At 40.5% G+C, this 11,391-nt stretch overlaps 1 protein-coding gene across 5 annotated transcripts in view; it reads right to left on the minus strand.

Moving 5' to 3' along the window:
- Nucleotides 1–11,391, minus strand: part of LOC116326751 (zinc finger protein 516) — a 64,600-nt gene that overhangs the window by 25,321 nt on the left and 27,888 nt on the right. For 4 of the 5 annotated variants that reach the window (XM_039619330.1, XM_039619331.1, XM_039619332.1 and 1 more), the window contains one exon: nt 556–624. The exons of the other annotated variant lie outside the window; for it this stretch is intronic. The gene's annotated coding sequence lies outside the window, so the exon portion shown is untranslated. The remainder of the gene's footprint in view (nt 1–555; nt 625–11,391) is intronic. 5 annotated transcript variants of the gene reach the window in all.

Here is an 11,391-nt window from a genome sequence, read left to right on the forward strand (position 1 = left end):
CAGCACATACAGAAAGGGCTCACACACACACACACACACACACTGCACACTGCTTCATGGAGCATAACATACAGGGAGCACTTTACAAATAAACTTGCTATCCTCTGTATAGTTGCTCATAAAGTGGAGACATTCAATGCTCAGAGTGGGACAGAGGCGATGGAGTCTTAAACACTCACACACACACACACACACATGCAGTGTATTCTCAGACCAATCAATAATCCATTATGAACAAACTGCTCTTCACCTCCCACCCAGCTCTAAACTGGCAGACAAAGAGGTCTGCTGTATGTGCCACGATGAAGAGAGAGAAATAAACCACAGCCGGATAGGCATCTCTCACACACACCTACAGGATGTTCACAAAAAAACAAACAAAAAAAGACACACACACACACACACACACACACTGGAGAGTTCTGACATTTTTAGGGTAAAAATGGTTTAGCTGGGAAAAAAAAAAAAAAAAAAAAGAATAAACTTTGTGAAAACTTTGTGGTTCACAGACCAGTTTCTGTTCCAGTTGCTGTTAAGTACTATTTATTGACTTACATGCCATATACCAAAAATCCTGTCAGCAGCTGTGAGAGGAGAACACACGTAAAATTTTCTTTCTTCACTCTAGAAAAAAAAGGAAAAAAAACATGTGTCAGTAAAATATGTTCAGAATTGTGTACATTATTCCTGCACTGCTAAGAAATGTATGTCATCATCCCTGCAACATTTTTCACATATCTCCACCATAAACCACAAATATGCTTGTGTGTGTGTGTGTGTGTGTGTGTGTGTGTGTGTGTGTGTGTGTGTGTGTGTGTGTGTGTGTGTGTGTGTGTGTGTGTGTGTGTGTGTGTGTGTGTATGAAAGCTAGACAGGAGATGGACTTCCTTTAGAGATGAACTGCAGATGGATGTGGTCCAGATGTGGGTTCAAGCGACTTTTAGTCCAGTTTTGTGCTGGATTCTTCCTGGTAATGCTAGCTGCGATGCCAAAAACATGCCCAAAAGTGACTTTAAATGACTGGTTTTGATTCTGGCTCAGACCGTCTGTATCCACTCATGCCTGATTTTGTCAATTGTGTATTTAACAAATTAAACATAGTCTAATGACAAGATCTGAGCTCCTAAATTTTCCCATCCTGCACCCCACCCCTAAAGAATTTAGTGTTCTCTAAATGAGGTCTGGCAGAGTTTGTGACTCCAAACTGAATCCCACTTAGGGCTAACCTATAACTAGATCTATGACCAATCAGGGTCCGGTGTGGGCTGAGTTATATTATAGTTTTCCCTCTCCTCCTTCTCTTGTCAGAGCAGGTCATTCTCATAAGCAGGAAGAGCAGTGGGAGGTTTTGTGGCATTGTTGGGGTCTCCAATTCCCATCCTATCCCTGGTCCCATCCCTACGCCCCCCACCCATCTCTTAAACCCAGCCAGAACAATAGAGGGGGTCCATGCTGTCTGTCTCTCCTCAAACCGCCACCCCCCTCTCTGATAAATAGACTGAGAGGGATCCTGCCTGCCTACTCTATTTGCGTGAGAAGGGCCTTTGGATTGAAAGAGTCCACTGGGTCTCTGTTTATGTATGTGTGCTGTGTGTGTGTGTGTGTGTGTGTGTGTGTGTGTGTGTGTGTGTGTGTGTGTGTGTGTGTGTGTGTGTGTGTGCATGTGTGTGTCTGTGTGTTTAGGAAGTGGCAGGTGTTTGGGTCAATACTGTCATGTTACATTTTAGTGACCCACCCATGCTTGTGGGATTACTGGACGGGTCAGGAAAAAGAAGAGTGCAGTTCTCAGGCCCACACACTAACCAAACACACTGCAATGGAGGCTTTTGTCTTTCAGTACGATTCACTGTGGCTGCAACTGCAATCAAAAGAGACACCTGTTTTTTTAATTTATGTATTTATTATTATTTTTGGGCTTCACATGTATCACATGAAAATGGATAAAGGCCAGTTCTTTTGTCCCCCCTGCTAAGAATTGTGAGAACACTGCATTTTCCATTGTTTGATACCTGCTCCCACAAGTATAAAGCCAACAAGTGCTGCCTGCTCTTATGGACCCAACTATCTTCGGCTTCCTCTGAGACACACTGTGTGAGCGTGTGTGTGTGTGTGTACGAGTGTGCACATATTTCCCTCCCCCTCCTTCTCGAACTCTGCCTGTTTTTCTCACACCGCTCGTTAACCCCTGGGTGCTCCTGCCCACAGTGCCCCCCTCAACACACACACACACACCGTCTCTAGCCCTCTCCTAAACCACAGCAGCATTCCTCGCACACATACACAAACTAGGATCTACTGTCACTGTGCAGCGCAGACTAAACCATCATAGCCCTCGCGTAAATTACCTCCAAGCTCAAAAACAAGCAGGCACGTTTCTTGCGAAAGACAAGACTTCTTGTGCGAGACTGCGTTTTTTTTAATCGTTGGTTCCTAAGCCACTAAACTGAACTTTAACCCCGAGCCCAACATTAATCTAACCACAACCCCTAAATCCAAATCTTAATCCTAAAGCACTGGAGTGGATGTAAGGATGATCAGAATGTCTTTATATAAGAGGATCTTTTTTGATTTTCCCTTACATGGAAAGACATTTAGGGCCACTCAAGCAGAACCGTTCTGCACACAAAAACAAACAAGTCATTTAGAGAGTCGCAGCAGTGTTTGATCAAAGATAAGACGTTTCATTCTTTACTGCTCGGATCTGTGCGAAAGGCCGCGAATGCAGCTCGTTTATATGCTTTGTCTCAGGGTAAAACTGAAGGCATTAGGGTTGGGAGAAAGATGAAGAAGAAGCACAGTGGCGAAGGTGCTATAGCCACTCATGCAGTAGAGTTAAATTGAAACTTCTCCATCTCTTTTCACCCCACTCCCTACTGTCCACTCTCCCTGCCTTCTTCATCCTCTTCCTCTGCGCTCTCCTCCGCCTCGCCCGCAGCCCCGGACGACCTCTGCAGTTGAACTTAAATCAGTCTCTCTGAAGTGTAATTAGACCAGCGACCTCAAAGTTGGCCACCAGTCTTCCACACTGTCACACTTTCTGATGTAACCCTTTTATTTTGTGGCTTGCCGAGGAGAGATAGTCAGGCGGTTAGCGAGTTTGCGCACAGGTGCACACACGTGGAGATGTCGCTTGCACACATTTAACGTGGGAGAGGGATAGAGTAAATTTTGTATTGATCAAGCTGTTGCGTACTAATGGGCGTATCTGAGCCTGCGCTAAGTTGCCCAAACAACAGCACAAAGACTGAGCATCACTGAGACAACAGCCAAGAGGTTCTTTTTGTAATTTGACTCACAAAAATCACAATTAACTAACTTATTGCTTATTTTACCAGTTAGCTATGGCAATGCGATTTATTAAAGGCCTTGTGTTTATCATGATTCCCCTTGCACCTTTTTAAAAAAGCTGAAATTTTACTTCAGACCGGAGCGTTTCCACAAACATTATCTCAAATTTCAGCATCACCCTCCTCAGCATAGTATTTAAAATGTGTTAGCGTCCAATGTTCTGCTGGAAAACGTAAAAGGTGTCCATGCCGAGGTGTTGCATTAGGTGTCTCTCAGAATGTGTGGGGCGGTTTTGTGTGTGTGTGCTTGAATACAGTTTGTTTGTTTGCCTGCTGATATGCTTGGTTATTTGCTTTTTCGTTACTTGCTGTGCTTTGCTTTTCAAACCTTTACCTTTGGGCAAAATCTGAAGATCACATCCTGGAAGAGTTGTCAAGAGCACATATGAGACCCAAACAGGGCAACAGATCTGTTTTTGAGTCTGTGTGTGTGTGTGTGTGTGTGTGTGTGTGTGTGTGTGTGTGTGTGTGTGTGTGTGTGTGTGTGTGTGTGTGTGTGTGTGTGTGTGGCAACACACACACACACACACACACAGGAATGCAGGATGGGAGGGTTTCCACAGAAATCTCCTGATGGCTCTACTACAGAAATAGTGTGTGGGCTCAAACAGGCAGTTGTTGTTGTGGGGTTTTCACACACTGATATAGAGTACAAACACACACACACACACACACACACACACACACACACACACACACACACACACACACATTATGAAGAAACAAAACTCCAAACAAAGTAACCTCGGGGCAAAATTCAATTACTTCCCTTGGAAAAACTGCTAGGTTGAATACAAAAAAGTATAAAGACATCTTTGTATGTGGATTTGCGAATGAGAGCGTCAAATAAAATAAAAGTAATGCCATGCTCACTTTTTTTGCTTTTGTGGATGGGAGAGTCGCAGGTAATTATTATAGCTATCATATAGCTTGCTTTAATGGTATATGACAAAAAATATCAGGCATAATAAAGTCATGGCCACTGACGTGGTGCATAATTGTTGTTTCTCACAATATCAGAGTTACACAGTAGTGGAAGTAAGATTCTCAATATTTACACCAGACATGCACATTTCACACAGGAACTTCACTTATTTTTGGTCAGTTCAGTTATACAGCTTTGAATGTTAGATGGTAGGCAAACATAGCAGAGCACACTGGCATAGCATTTCTATCCATCTCTGTGTGTGTGTGTTTGTCAGCTGCTTCAACTTAAACGTAAATGTAAAGCTGGCAAACAACAATAATAATATATAGGAAAATATATAGCTAATACATTTAAATAACTGAGTAGTCAAATGTGCGTGAAAGCAGTTTGTTGTGTGTACTGCTAAGTTACAGCTAAGCTACATTAATAACCGAACCCAAACCCACACAAGTTTCACATTCTTTTGAAACACTTAACCTGTTCCACAGATATGAAGTCACTGCCAGCAGATCATTAGCTTAATTAGCGCTCCTTCTTTCAGCCGATACCTTGAACTTCTCTGATTGCTTTTGGCCTAGTAGGTAAGTAGATGGCACTTCCCCTTTATAAACACACGAGGACTAAATATTCAAAGACACCGTGAAGAAAAGCTGAACAAGTTCATAAGCGTTACTTTCTATAATGAAGATTTCTAATATAGCACACAAAAAGGGAAAAAGCCAACAAAGACAAAGGCCAGGTAATGATGCCCACATTTGCAGTGTTTAACTTAATTTATCTCTGTGTAAATACCTGTACAAATTATTAGAGAAAAAGAGCTTACTGAGTAGTTTCTGATGCACTATTTTGTTACAGGTCCTTATCCTTGCAAACCTCTCAGATGAGGGGGAAACCACTACTTAGCACAGCTATACAAATGTAGAGGTACAACTTGGCCAGTCACCCATTTGCTCACTGAGTAATGATGTAGCTTACACAGAAGTACCTTTAGCCTGCATTACATCTGAAGGCCACCAGATGGTGATAGTTGTGATTGCAAAAAGACTTCAGCTCTATAAAAGTCTATGGGGAAACAGATTTCTGACTTGGCCCTCGTAAACATTTTCCTGTTTAATTTATGGGCTCAGTTACTCATTTCGGGTCATATTGGATAAACTTTTTTTCAAAATAGAGAATTATCTGTGGTATGAAACCACACTGAAACTGACTGGCTAACAACTGGTCAGAGGTCTTTAACCAAGTGCGTTCAGAGCCCCTCCTCGTCACATCTGGGGGGTAATTTGGCTCTTAGGACGACAACAATGGAAACAGTCAGGGGTGTTAAAAGGGCACTTCAGAAACAAATAGGTAATGTCACAGCAGTTACAGTCATCTTTTACACAGACTGTGCTACTTGTATTGTTAGTAAACCACAATAATTTAAAGAACAGACGTGGTTTGCCATCTTCAAAATGAAGATTTGCAGTAAATAACTGAAAACAGGCAAACAAGATCTGTTTTTTGCATGTTAACCTGTGAAATTTAAAATTTGAGGAAACATAAAAAGTTTGAATTTAGGACTGGTTTGTTTGTTTGTTTTTTTGTTTCTATGCCGTAAGAGTGTGTCGCGGCGACATAGCAACATTAGCTAGGAAGCTAAGCAAATTTGCTTGGTTTGGAAGCTAAGCTAATTTGCTGGTGTTAGATTAATATTTACTGCACAGACAAGAGAGATGTATCAGTATACTTTTCTATTTCTTTGCTAAGCAAACACTTTTTTAGCATACAAAGCAAATGTCTATAAAATCACTGACCTAGAAACATAGTGGGCCTTGGGGGATTATTACAGTGGGAATATGAAAGTGACACCACTGCAAATATAAGATTCCACAAAGTTCACTGAGGTTACTGTAAACTTATTATTGACCATTATGAGGAATATTCTGGGAGTTGTTTATGTGTCCGTGTGTGTGTGCACGTGTGTGTGTGTACACTGACTGCAACATCTGCCCAGGATTTCATAGCCAAAAATAATTTTAAAAAAAAGAAGCAACAAGCAGGAACTGGGGATGCAAGATGAGAATAACAAACATTGTTAGTCTTTCATGTGGGACAGAGTTTTTCTAAAGAGCGCACTAAAGCTACATGCCATATTTCCTTCAGGCTGTGCACAGGCTGACAGGCATTACTGTTAGGGTGAGCTTATGTGGCTAGGTGGTCGTGATTGATGGCTGTATAAAAAGAACTGGAGATCCCATCTGGGTCACGTCTTATCAGGCTGACTGATTCACATTGATGAAATCATGCTGGCTTGTTAACCCGCCCAGTGGAAAAACCCTAAACCAATACAGAGGAAAACAAGGCAGCATCAGAAACAAGAGAGGGAGATAGATGCATGTCAGGGAGAGTAGAAAAGGCTGAGCAAATAATGAGAAGGAGGGCAGCAGAGGGAAGATAAGTGGTAAATAGTGATGTAAAGTCATGGCAGGAGATGGATTAGGATAATAAGAGCTGACTGAGAGGAGCGAGAAGGGAAGATGTGGGAGATCGAGGTAGGAAGAGAGAGAGCGAGAGCTGCAGCGTTGGAGCTGCACGCTGCAGATGTCCATTTTACAGGAGTATGCAATATTTTTAGGATTTTGGACTGCAAATCACCACTGTCTGTTGAGAAGATTGGTAAGAAAAATAAAACTTTTAGCTCATCAGTACTGCATTTTCTCCCTTTTTTTGCTTTTAATCAAATTCTTCAGGAGAGCAGAGTCCAAACACCAATACCAGACATCACAGCGATTACTTGCAGAGCAACCCCAGCACAGGAAATTGGCTAGAATGCACTGTCTCTTAACATTCATCCAACAGTCCTACAGAGACAATCTGCTAGTATAGTTACACTGTAACAACCCCCTCCCCTCTTCCTCCAACCGAGCTGTGCAGCTCAAATGTGGATGTGCGCGTGTCAACATGCATGTCTGTTTGTCACGTTTCATATACCTGCGTGAGCTCTTAAACACAAGATATTTTCTTACTTTGTTTTGATATATTTTACTTTAAAAATATAAAATCAAACAGGCAACAACAACACCAGAAAAATCTCTCATTACAGATTTCTAATGTTTGTACATAACAGTGAGAAAAAGAGATCTAAATCTGCTACTATATATAGTGATGGAACATCTGTCTTCAGAGGTTTAACTGAAGAAGCTTGTTTCAAAGAAGCAACAACCAAAAGTCACATTTAACAAGTTTTCTTGCAAAACATGACAAAAAAAGGAAGATGAACAACACCTGCGTAAGTGACACACAAAAACCCCAAAACATGAAAAACTTGTAAATGACTAAGTAAATTACATCCAAGACACTTTGAGTGTTTCTAACAGATGAATATAAATACAACAAAACAGGGAGGAAAACACTCCATATGTATCTAAATCAGCCCACAATGTCAGTTTATTTTCCCTCCAGATGCAGGTGGGCCTAAGAAAACCAGATCACTTCATTCTACTGGCAAACAAGCAGAATTATGCAAGCCGCCTGTTTGCAATAAAACTCCATGCCACAACCTGATCTGCACCAGTTGCACTGTTTAGATAGTAGTGGGTTTACCAAACTGACATGTAGAAGCAGGCAGAACCTATACCGGCATGAACGTCAGGCTGCCACCATGTCTAGTAATAGGCTGCATGATGTCAGTGAGAAGTTAATGATAACAAATTGCTGTCAACTGCTTGATTCCTACTTTTTCATGTTTCACTGTTAATGAAGAAAAGTATCTTGTACAAGCAGTCTATGAGTTTGTGAAACTATAACATAAATTCTCTAATAATTCTAAACACTAGGGTTTAATACTTTTTGAACAACAGTTTTAGTGATGAGATAATTTTTGTAGTTCTTATATTTTCCTGTTATTTATTATTGCTAAATAAAAACTGAAGCTTTCAGTAGAAAAATGATTCACAGTGGTACTTTTAATTTGTAGGGTCTGTAGTATACAATACTAAATTCCTTGAGGTGATAGCTGCTGGGCATCAGCGCTATATGACTAAAACAGAGTTGAACTTAATATATTTAGCACCTCATTGACTGGTGATAAACAGGGTTTATCATAGTACTTTGATTCAGATTGTGACATGATGGCAACAAAGGTATATAACAACTATATATATACCAATGTATATACTATAGATATATATGTATATATATATATAATGTTCTTCCTCTAGCCAACTTTTTGCACATGTCGACAGGATACATTTCACTGTGTGTTACACTGTATAACTATGTACAAATAAAGAACAAACAAAGAGTAGCCTACTCCATCATTAAATCAAACACAGTTCCATCATTAAGTTAGCTCGACATCTCTAGTTTTCAGAAATACCTTTTCTGGAGCGCTGCTGTGGCTAACATTTGTGATCTCAAGATAAACTCTACGCAATGACAACGACTTTCCATTAACTTTTATTGATGTTCAAGTATTTATTGAGATAATACTTTCATGAGCGTAACCTGTACTAAATGTGATTTTCATTGAGCACCAAATTTAAATTTGTTAGCAAATGTAAACATGTTAACATGCTTAATCTGGAAGGTTAGCATATGTTACCTCTTTTAAAAACCACAAAGAGCATGTTGTTGCTCTAGCTATTGATATGCTACCATGCGTCTGATGCTTACCTCAAAGCAACTTTGGGGCTAATTATGGCCTCAAAGAGTAATAGTGTTTTTAGACTCTTACAGAGTCACACTTTGCCTTTTTCTTTAGCTGTCACAGTGTGTTCGTGGAGCTACAGTAGTCTACAACAGCTCATGAGTTACCTTATCATTCAATTCTGGACACAACATATTGTTCCTGAAATATTATGTCTGGTGCACCAGTGGTTAAGGCACACCACACAACCACAATGGCTATGGTTCAATTCATGATCAGAGAAACTTTGTAGGATTTTTTTTAACTCACTGTGTTCCATATCTTTCTATTGTGTTAACTTTTAAAAAGGTAAGATGAATGACTTGACCTTCAGGAGGTTAAGTCAAACTGTAGAAAAAAATGCTATCTGGGAGCTTTGCCTGTGCTCAATCTCGATGAACTCTTTAACTTCCAGGAGATATCTGACTGAATTTGAATTAAGTTTTGTCTATCGCACCACAATGACTGTATATTATATTTTTTAAAAACCCTAAGACAAAGAAGGGTTAGAGTTATGTGCTTAGCCATAACCATTCCAAGTTATGTAGTTGTAGCAATCTACCCATCTAGTCTTCTTTTCAGTGAACAATCAATTTTGTATTCTGATAATGAAAGTCTGAGAAAAAGCCCAAATTCTTAATTGTAGCAGCTTGACGCAGCTCACCACTTAATGTTGAGTCATTAATGTAGACAGGCAGCTGAGGATAGTATAGGAGAAGGCAAATATTGCATCAAACAGTGATGTTTGCACAGCTTTCCCTAAAGAGATCAGAAACTTCCAGTGGGAGCTACCTGCATTACCCAGGCCATTTAAACCAGGCAACCAGCCACCTAACCACTGCTAAAAAGCAACAGCTCACACATGAAGTGAGAGACAGAGGATCGAGGATTACACACAGTCCCTCTCTCCAAACCGCACCAGTGGACAACTTTACACAACACACTGTACTGACTGAAGATGGCAGGATGGGTTACTAAAAATGGACACCGCTAACTTCTAATGAGAAACATAAACACATGGAGGCAGAGACAAAGTCTGCTGATAAACCTGCATTTGCAATAGTATGAATTTAAGATAAGCAGGGCTCTACAATACAAAAAGGAAAAAAAATATGGCACTGTCATGGCAACAAATATGATTTAGGATCATATGTGGTCGTACACGTGGACAGTAATGTGGAAGCATCGGAAAGAGTCAGGGCAAGAGACTGAGGAAACTCGTTGCTGATATTTCCAATGTGATGCAGCCTAATCAATTACATATTTATTGTAGAATTAACCAATACCTCATGAACTGAACTGATCTAGTAAGGCAGTCTAAATTAGTTCCACACATTTAGTAGCAGCACTTGTTTTAAGCTGCCCATAACAATTCCACTGACGTTTGAAAATAGAAACAGACGTTCCAAATTTGACTTAAATTTGGCCCAAAGTGATTTTTTTTGCTCATACAAGTATTCCAATTCATATACACAGATCCGTAAAACCTCCTCCTTAGTTCTACCTGGCACATGCATGGCACAGAGCTTGCTGCCCAGGTACTTAAATCTGAGTACACCACCTGCTTCTGGGACACAAACCAAATTTAAAAAAATCAATATGCATTTAAAGGAGTCATATCAGTATATGTACAGCAGTCAGCCAGTACAACCTTACAGATGGTACAACTATAGCATTGGTTTAAGGGGGAATTTACACCTCACACTGGTCTCTGTATGATTCAGTGTAAAGTAATGCATTTACTGCATTAAAATGTTTTGGGATTTTTTTCACCCACTTCCAGATTCTAGTTTCTAGACGAGTCCTGACCATGAGGAGTTCCGACCTTGAATCTCCCATTTCTGTGTTTGAGATTATGCCTGAGATTAGGACTCTGTATATGGGTCAAATTTTTTGTATGATTTATTAAGGTCTTTTTTCAAGGGAAGCCCAGCTTCTGTGACTATCCTTAAGACTATTAATTAGGTGATTTTGTACAGTTGGTCAGGTATAATCTGATGGGATTAGCGGCTACGCTCTTTAAATAGAGTTCTGCAGCCAGGGATTAGATGATCGCAGCCAGTTGTATTTAAGAGCAACAGATTTTCATCTCCTCGGTTTTAGTTTTAGGGTAAAACAGCAGAAACGGCCACTGCGCTGTTTATTACTATGTGCAGCATTTAAACATGTGCAAATATTGAAATGAAAGTCTGGGATATTTGCTTTGCTGGCCTCATTTCTTTTTAGCAGGGAGTTTGTTAATAAATCTTTGCTATTGGGATGGGTTTAGCTGGTATGGTCTAGGGCTGGGGAGGGCAGTACCAGGGGCCCTTTTACCTTCCTCCCTTCAACCATCCTCCTCACATCTGGATACAATGTAGGAACAGGGCACTGAGGCCAGGCAGATAGCTAAAGGGAGGGTGTCTGTGTGCTGAGGGATTCTTTACAAAGCATCAAGAGTGTTGCTGCTG

Source organism: Oreochromis aureus, linkage group 11, assembly GCF_013358895.1.
Source record: "Oreochromis aureus strain Israel breed Guangdong linkage group 11, ZZ_aureus, whole genome shotgun sequence".
Lineage (NCBI taxonomy): Eukaryota > Metazoa > Chordata > Actinopteri > Cichliformes > Cichlidae > Oreochromis > Oreochromis aureus.